Source organism: Dipteris shenzhenensis, chromosome 3, assembly GCF_047967505.1.
Source record: "Dipteris shenzhenensis isolate YYH24624 ecotype China chromosome 3, Dip_SZ_1.0, whole genome shotgun sequence".
Taxonomy (NCBI): domain Eukaryota; kingdom Viridiplantae; phylum Streptophyta; class Polypodiopsida; order Gleicheniales; family Dipteridaceae; genus Dipteris; species Dipteris shenzhenensis.
In genome coordinates this window covers 697338-707666 of record NC_141598.1, presented here as the reverse complement: position 1 = coordinate 707666, position 10329 = coordinate 697338, and the positions used below count along the sequence as shown (strand labels likewise).

General features: G+C 39.2%; 1 pseudogene; it reads right to left on the bottom strand.

The window, feature by feature from the left end:
* Nucleotides 1–624: 624 nt before the first annotated feature.
* LOC147903194 (uncharacterized protein PHLOEM PROTEIN 2-LIKE A4-like) lies at nt 625–9910 on the bottom strand (annotated as a pseudogene).
* Nucleotides 9911–10329: the final 419 nt, after the last annotated feature.

Below are 10329 nucleotides of genomic sequence, written 5' to 3'. Positions count from 1 at the left end.
GCAAAGATCATGCCCTTGACATGTCAGGACATAGGAGAAAATACTCATAACAGATATTGTTGTTCAACCAACATGTTAAATGTAGACTCTTAACCTCACTATCATGTAAAGGACTACGTTGCTTTCACCAAGTTTTCAATCCATTGAGTTCCTCAGGTACACATTTAAATACAATTGCTCACGCATTTGCAGGTATGCACAACTATTCCATAGCAAGATATATCCTTCAACATATGATTGGCACAATAATCCAATTACCCCAACTTCGAGCACTCACCCACCAAGGCTCGCTCAACCCACTCCCCACCCCCAAAACACTCACCATGAGATTGTGCACTGCTCTTAGGATTGCACAATATACATACCCAATAGTTGGGATCAATTTTACACATTTCCTTATTGAGATTACCATTACAAACATCAAGCTTAGTAATGAACAAGTTAAGCTTACAGTATTCATGTTAGGATAGTACAGAACATGGTTCTCACACCCCTTGTCTAAAAGGTATCCTCAACATTCACGTGAGACTTTATAAGATTTATGATAATGATACCTACATGAGTAAATGAGATTCCATTCATGCAGCATCACCTTCTCAGCCCATATGGATTGTGTTGACCAGGTTATGCCATAAATTTTGTAATGGCTCTACTGGGCTGAATCTTAACACCATCCACAATAACCCCCTTTTTCCACCATCCACCAACAATCTCCATCATGCTAAAGTTCACCTTTAGTCGCATCTCCCTCTCCACATGAAACTCACCAACATCAAGCTCCATCCAAGTTCCACATGATCTCAGGTGGGGCCATAGTACTCGAGCTTACAAGCGAAGCTTGATCTCCAATGAACAAACGTTGAGACTCTTTACATTGATCATCCGATGTTGAGAGAGAGAGATTCACAGGTGCTCTGACCCAACCAGATCTAAGGTCCACAAACATCATCCGAAATGATACTATATAGCCCCCTGGCATAAACATGCTGTCAAGGTCCCCACGTACTTCAAACTAGCATACATGATGCAAGTGGGCACTTTCAGGAAACCTGATAAAAGAAAAATGCCTAGCATTAATAAGACGAAGGAGTCAGTTTAAGTAATATTATAGTGTCTTCTATCTATGAGACAAACCAAGAATCAAGTTGTGGGAGCCAACGCCAATAACGCTCGTCATCTCCCCATATAATTGTCAAGTCTCTTGCACCTTTTACAATACAGCATTGCCCCGTGCATGGATCCAACCAATATGGTTGAATATGGCTAGCTAAAAGTAAGTGAGAAAGCATAAAAATCCATTTGCTATAGCTTCAAACTTAGCTCGAAGTATATATGACAAACCTAATGGTCAGGGTGGCAACTCCAATTCGATGCCGTCCTTTCTTTATGGTATCACACACACACCTCTTATGTGTGCACATGCATAGACACACATATAGCTATGTACTACTTATCACATATAGCTACATGTTGCTTCTTATTTGCCTAGAAAGCTTCTAAAAGCTCTTTTTGGTGAGACCCACACATACCGACAAACAAGTCCTGATTGGCTTTATGATACTGAAATATACAAACATATGGGGACTAGAAAACCTGGATCGAAGAAATATCTCCCTGCTCTAGAGTCTCTAACCCCTCGTTATGGAATAATTAAACATTTTGTTGTTCCTGAGGTTCTGAAGACACCCTGGGCATTGCCTCAACTTCAGGTATGTCTCCCTCCAGTGCTCTCACTGCCCTTGCTTCTTGAGCTTAAAGAAGACTTTCCCATCTCCTTCTCTAAAACCTTGCTCCATAAGAATATTGAGGAAGATTTGAACCGTCATTGGAATCACTCATGCATTGCGCACGTGCTCAAAGATGTACAAATAAGAAATCATTTGCTTTTGACAATACACGTGCAGGGCATAAGATCCACTGGCTACCCCAAAGCTCATAGAACCTCTCCGGGTTTGGTATATGAACCTAGCCAACCACCATAATTGAAACCGCTTCACCGAGGATGCAATCCTTAATTTAAGGTCACTAGGCAATAGTGGGAAGAATTCCTCTAAAAGTCGTGCCTCATAGAGGTTCCTCACCAGCAAGGCGTCATACTTCTTAGCACCAATAGATATCTAGGGAAATTCCACACTTAGCAAGATTGCCAAAGTGTTTAAGGCCATTATTCCTCAAACTCTGAACAAAAAACAGTCATACATCACCATTACAAGCACCAAAACGTGCAGGAACTTGTTGCATACAGAGTGCAGTTGCTTGAATTGCAAAAGACACAAGAAGACCAGAAGTGCAACTTCCAATATTAATCTTGATATTTCACCAACTGAAATTCGGTTTCCATAGACCAAGAACTCCCAACTACTTAACACTACTCAATAGAGACTAAAGTTTAAAATTAACTAAAAGACACCAACTAAAACATAACTTCTAGAAAATACCCCTTTAACAATCCACTTGCTTGCCATGCTTCCTATCGTCCTCCTCTTGCCCATCAAATGCAGTCAATTACTTCTTCTTAGGCCTTGGATTGATAGATGTTGGGGCGTGTAGTTGGGCTGTCTCTACTCCAACAGGGATGGCATTTAAGTCTATCCCAAGACCATGCTTATCTCTCAGTCGGGGACTGCATCGGATAACTTTTGGAGGTGTGATCTCTATTGCATTGAGTGCCGGCTCAACCCCATGCTTGATCCTAGCTATCTTCTTCCCACGAGGCTCGTTTGCTCCCCTTCTCAAAGCCATGTTGTTAGCAAGCCTGGGGGTAGGCTGTGGATTGATGGTTTTCGAAGTTTGTAGGTGGGGTGTCTCCACTACAATAGGGGTGGCATTTAAGTCTATCCATAGATCCTTCTTTTCTCTCAACCGGGGACTACATCGGATAACATTTGGAGGTGTTGTCTCTGTTGCATCTATCTCAAGACCTTGCTTATCTAGTCTCAACCAGGGAGTGCATCGGATAACCTGTGGGGGTGTGGTCTCCGTTGCATTGAGTGCCAGATCAGCCACAAGCTTGCTCTCTACTATCTTCTTTCCACGAGGTTCTTTTCCTCCCCTTTTTGAAGCCATGTTGTTAGTAGCCCTGGGGGCAGCAATACAGGAACCATTAGCACCATCCATTCCATACCATAAACCCCACACACATACACAAACCATGCCAAACACAATCACCCTCAAATCTGTAGTCTATTGAATCCCAATAGCCAATAATTAACAAACGCCTCAAAAATGACACATCGGCCAAGATGTAGTTAGGGCTTCCTTTGAGCTATACACACAAACAAACCTGGGATTTGTGTTTCTTACAACCAAAAGAGAAGATGCAGATCGTGAATATGCAGATGATGGCCTGCATCCAAGAGGAAGAAATGTGGAACCTCCAAACACCCTGCTCCGACAAACTAGAGAGGGAGGTACAGAAGACAATGGAGGATTCTTTGACCATCATGACCCTCTGCCGGCATCTGATGAGAGCAAGGTGGATTTTGAAGCAGCTCACATAGCTCTACAGAATGTTCAAGGAGGAAAAAATGACCCCCTCCATCCTCCACATGAAGGTCGAATTTTGAAGCAGCTAACATAGCTCTATAGAATGTTCAAGGAGGAAAAAATGACCCCCTCCATCCTCCACATCAAGGTCGGATGTGACCCAAGAAGGAAAACAACCTCAATCACCAAGGAAAGAATGCCACAAGGACAAATTGGCAGCACATGTCAACCTACTGAGACCTCTAGCATTGACCTGGTACTACAGATGTGTGAAGACCATGAGCCAGACAAGGGCTTTCTTGCATCAGATCAAGGAGATGCTTCTAACCGACATCACCCTCACCTTTCGCCTCTACAACACCTAAATGACCACAATGCAAACACACATGCCATTACAACAAATGGTGACTACGAAGAAGATCTTGTGTATATTGTATTACACGTGCAAGAAGAAGCGTGAATCCAATGTGTATGAGAGAGCGCACATACTTAGGAGATGAGGGCAAGCTTGGAAACCATCAACACATCCTCATAGAGGCACACACGATCAACATAGGTTATGGAGCTATGGCAAGCTTTCAAACAATCAACACAGACTATCAGGATATGGAGCTATCCCCTACACCCTCAAACTACCAATCCAATCACTACTCTCAAACCTGCCTCACGCTCAGTGTTAGCGGTTTTCCACAATAGACATCATAGTCTAGCCAACAAAATATCAAACTTGAGGACGTAACGGGGACGTAACTAACCCGACTAGGGCATGGAGGCTTTACCACATGTGTCAAATGTCGATGAGGATACTAGAAAGCTAAAGTCTCAAGCAAACTATGTCTAGCCTATGGACATGACACCCATATGCCCTCTAATCACCCGTACGGACTTCTAACATGCAGCCAAGCTAGAAAATCATGTTCATATAAATGCAAGGTACATCCCCAAGCAAGGAAGGACCCCAATACCCATGGGAGGATGTGCACGAAGTTCCTCGTACGTTTTTACCTAGGCACTTTATGGCTCGAAATGGTAACCTACATGTGCGAAACACTCTCCCAACTATTATGGAACATAAATCAAGCCTAAAACATGTTACTAAGATTAGAAGCATAAACCCAATGAGGAAAGGGTATACCAAAGCACACACATTGCACGCATTGTTAGCATCAAGAAGAAGAGCTCGACGAGGGGAATGAAAACCAATCACCTGCACACCCTTTTGACAAGAATTGAGCGCAGTGTAAGCTCTTGAAATATAGCCTTGCCCACTTGATACACACGTATAGTACTACTCAAAGTAAACCTTATCTCCTTAATCCAAATATTTCTTTTACACATTACAAGAATTGGTTTTTGCGAGGGGAAACTTCAATAATGAATAACCATCTTTTATCTTTTGGATCTTCTTTCAAAACCACTTGCTCACCGTGTTCTGGCAAAACAAAAGTATCCTTTTAATATGTCCATTGTTTTGTGGAGTCGATTTGGATCAATCCACTCTTATCTCGTCACACGGTTGATTGTTGCCCTTTAGTAACAACCCTAAACCACTTTACATCATATATATACATATTAAGTGTTATAAAATGTACCTTGATGATGTCGTGAAAGATGTAGGTTTAGATTAGGTTTATGTTTATGTTAAATGCCCGTAGGTTTAGGTTTAGAGTTAGATGCTCATAGGTTTAGGGTTACACTTAGGGTTAGATTTAGGTTTATCTTTAGCTTTATAGTTTAGGATTTATGTAAATTATATGTATGTAGAGAGGGATGTATGATATATGTATGTAGATTATAAGTGTTCTAGATAGGTATGTACATTACATTTATGTATGTATATTATATATATGTAGATAGGTATGTACATGATATGTATGTAATTTATATTTAGGATTATGGTTATGTTTAGGCTTAGGTTAGGTTGAGGTTTAGGTTTAAATTTAGGGTTAGATTTAGGGTAAGATTTAGGTTTAAGTTTAGGATAGATGCTTGTAAATTTAGGTTTAGGTTTAGGGTTACATTTAGGGTTAGATTTAGGTTTAGGTTTAGGTTTATAGTTTATGATTGATGGTTAGATTTAGGTTTAGGTTATGTTTAGGGTTATAGTTTAGGGTTTACAATTAGATTTAGGTTTAGATTTATATGATTTAGTTTTAGGTTTAGGTTTAGATTTAGATTTAGATTTAAGTTTAAATTTGATACTCATAGGTTTACGTTAATGTTTAGGTTTAGGTCTAAGTTTTATATTGGATTTAGATTACATTTAGGATTTAGGATTTAGATTATAAATGTAGGTATATATTTTATGTACATATATATGAAGATATGTATCTATGTATGTATGTAGCTATGTAGGTATGTATTTATGTATGTATGTATGTATGTAGATATGTATGTATGTATGTATGTACGTAGATATGTATGTAGAATTGTACATATGTAGGTATGTATGTACGTAGATAAGTATGTAAAAAGATATATACGTATGTAGGTATGTATGTAGAAAGATATATATGTGCGTAGGTATGTATGTAGAAAGATATGTACGTATGTAGGTATGTATGCATGTGTGTAGGTATGTATGTATGTATGTAGATATGTGCGTATGTAGGTATGTACATAGATATGTATGTAGAAAGATATATATGTACGTAGGTATGTATGTAGGTATGTATGTATGCAAGTATGAATGTATGTGTGAAGATATGTATGTATGTATGTATGTAGATATGTACGTAGGTATGTATGTACAAAGATATGTATGTATGTACCTAGGTATTTATGTATGTATGTATGATGATATGTATTTATGCAAGTATGCATGTATGTATATATATGTGTACGTATGTGTGTATGCATGTATGTATGTAGACATATATGCGATACGTATGTATCTATGCATGTATGTAAGTAGATATATATGTGAGTACGTAGGTATGCAAGTATGTATATAGATATGTAGGTATGCATGTAGATACGTAGGCATGTATGTATCTATATACGTGCATATGTATGTATGCATGCATGTATGTAGAAATATGTGAGTATGTAGGTATGCATGTATGTATACAGGTATGCATGTAGATATGTAGTATGTATGTAGATATGTATGCATGTAGGTATGTATGTATGTAGATATGTATGTACAAAGATATATACGTACGTAGGTATGTATGCAGAAAGATATGTGAGTACTAGGTTTGCATGTATGTATATATAGATATGTAGGTATGCATGTAGGTATGTATATATAGATATGTAGGTATGCATGTAGATACATAGGCATATATGTAGGTATGTAGATTTGTAAATATGTAGGTATGTACTTACGTAGTTATGAATGTAGGTATGTATGTACATATATATGCATGTATGTGAGTATGTAGGTATGCATGTATGTATATAGATATGTAGGTAGGCATGTAGATACCTAGTCATGTATGTAGATATGTAGATATGTACCGATGTAGGTATGTATGTACATAGATATGTATGTAAAAAGATATGGAGAGAGAGAGAGAGAGAGAGAGAGAGAATCTTTAGTAAAATATGGTCTGTATTTTTTGAAAATTTGTAGCAATGTTAGAAACACCAGGTCATACACCAATCACTACAGCAGTGCCTACTCCTTCTATGACTCCAGGGCTTATGATTCCTCAACAATTTGTGGACTTTCTAGCACAATGTACTAGTGAGCAACACGATATAGCTTCAAGTATGTTCAGGGGTACAAGCGCTACGACAACGCAACCTCCCACAACAAAAGCCACACCCATTGCTTCTCCTACCTCCGCATGCTCAACCACTCATCATCATGGTCGACCACGTAGACCCATGGAGAGGAGGATCATATGCTTCCACACCTTTGCAAGAGAGACCATCCATTGATTCTCTCACCTTGACACCCATGAGCGTGGGCTCTCATAGTTCACGTCACTGCTACGATGTCACTCCGTGCACAAGTTGTAGACCTACAAGTGTGTGGATGGGGCCGTCATTGAAGTTGAAGGCGGCTCCGACATTAAGGCGTGTATTAGAGATCTATGTCACACGTCCTTCCAAGATGTGATGGTCCACTTCCCCAACTTGGATAAGGGGAAGAAAGAAATAATCATTAATTTGATTCTTATGGAATATCCACCAATGGAAGGGAGTGAAACAGTGCCCTGCCATTGGATAAAGGATAAAATGGTAGCAAGTATGTCTCAGTGCCGTAGTGACATCACACAACCACGATAAAAAAAGGGCAGGGAGCTCGCATTTGGTGTAGCGGTGGATGCGATTCTTTCCACGCTTATTTTGTAATTGTATTAATACTCTACTCTTAAGTCATTTTTTTCCTAAAATATTATCAAATGTCTTTTCTTTTAGATTAAGAGAATGAAGTTGTGGGGAGGCGTGGTACTGATGTGGAGGAGCAATACGCATACAAGCATAGCACAGTGGCGCTCATAGAGGAGTTGGAGAGACAAGGACATCCACTGAACTAGGGAGCCCTCGTTTCCTAGACGGCACCAAATCCTCCACTTGATGATGAGGATGATTAGTTAGGCACATGTTTATACATCTCATTTGGGATGTAAACACTTATTTTATTTAAATATGATTGATTGGTCTTAAATTTGTTTCCAATGTACCATGTTTTTTATCTATTTGTACTTAATTTTAAACATTGCTATGTGTATGTTTGATATGATGATTGAGTACAATTGTTGCGTATTCTAGTGTGGGGCATAGCGGTGTATGGAACTGCAGATTTGCAATTCCATACACCACTATGCCTCTTTAAAAAAAAAAAAAGGTTTTATGTCCGTACAACCTTGGAATATGCCTCGATAAAATTGTGGGTGAAAGCATCGAAATATGTGTAGAAATATGTGCAAGTAAAAGCATCAAAATATAAGTAGGAATATGTGTAGGTAAAAGTGTATGAATATACGTAGGAATATAAGTCAAAAAATGCGTAGGTGAATTCGTCGAAAGAATGTGGGAATACTTATCCAAATTATGTATTTCTGGCATATTCTTTCCAATCATTATATAGAAACTCTTTTCGATGCCTATACAGACACATTTTCAGACGGATACACTTTTTCCATTGTTTTTATTCCGATGTGCACACCGACATTTATGAGATTTATGTATAGTACTAAAATTATGGGGAAAAGTGTCCAAATATTTTTTTTGTAGTAGTGCTCCTAGTAACAATAGTGAACCATATTTAGCACAAATTATGCAAACCCCACATACTTCTAGCCGTCTAGGTGATAGGTTGACCATAAGCATGATTCCATCCCTCATGACATAGTAAGAGCACATCCACATAGCTTGAGCATCCCTACTACATGTTATACATGGGGGAAAGCCTCTGTGCCCTAGTCGAATTGACTACATCCTTGATTTGACAATGCTAAATTGGAGCTCTCACTAGGCTACAATGTTCGTCACAGCGACCCACTAACAATACCTAAGACTAATGGTCCTTTGGAGAGGTAGTCACATGAGCTCAAACCAAACAAGAAGAAATGAGGAAGGCACGGCAAAGACTTTTATCTAGGGAGATAAACTTCATTAAATTCATGGAAGCTAGATAGGCTAGGAGCAACTAGAAGCAAATTTTATTGCTCAAATAGAGAAAGAAAACCAAATCAAGCCTATGGAGGAGGGAAAAACAACCAACTCTTACACAAAAAGAGCATAATGAAAAATATGGAGGGATTTTCTACACAAGGTCTTTGAGCCACTGAAATTCATGCTTGAAGCCTTTGAAACTAGGCTAAAGCCCTTGCAAACATTGGAAGAGAGAAGAAAAATTTACCCAAATTCAAAAATAGAACCTAAAAGGTGACATGTAGAAAGAATTGATAGAATTTGCACTAATGAAACCAACCACTAGACTTGAGCCAAAATCAAAAGGATTAAAGCGGGGAAAAAACACCTAGGGAAGGACCTTTGCCTAGGATTCAAGAGGAGGAATACGTTGAGATGCATAAGAAGCTCCAGATTTTATACACATAGCAAAATACCAAGAGTTGAGACATTGAGAGAAACTTCAAGCATTGTGGAAATCACGATTGCATAGTTTTAGAAGTCTATGAACCAAGGCCAAAAAAAACTTTGGAGTGCAATCAAAGAAAAAGATGAAAGTGTGATGCTTGAATTTACTCCAATCATGGAAGTTGATACAAAAGATAAACGCACCTTATATCTTGAAATTAGTTCCTTATATGGCAACATGGGTTCAATAAAATTCGAGAGGTCAAGAGAGGAAATGCTTAACCATGCCTTCATAGATTGGATAACATGAAGAAAGGGGCAAGATCCAACGATTACCTTCATAGTATAAATCAACACCACTAGTGATAGGTTCCAAAACCCTCTCAATACCAACCACCTTGACAAGTCCACCGGAATCGCATGCCATGGGTACAACTAGAGGATATCTCCTTGTGTCTACTCCTCGATCCTTTGATCATCATCATCCTCAATCAATGTCACAATCCAGACGATGTTGCCAATGCTGCAAGATCTGCTCTCTTGCACGGCCATGGCATCCTTGAGTTCTACAACACCCTCTAAGGTCCAAGCTAGTAGACCGAGATCAGAACAATAGAGACTTCTAGGCTCTAGAAACAAGGCTTCTATCTACTCACTAGGATCAAAATCTGTGGTGTTTGAGGTCCCTCCTTGGCATCATCCGATCGCTGGGTCTCCAGAAGCTCATCACACAACTGCTGAAGCAAAACATCAAGAAACCCCCCACTACATCGGCCAAGCCCCTACGTCCGAACAAAAACAAAATGGTATGCATAGGCCCACCTGAATTAGTGGGAAACAACTCTT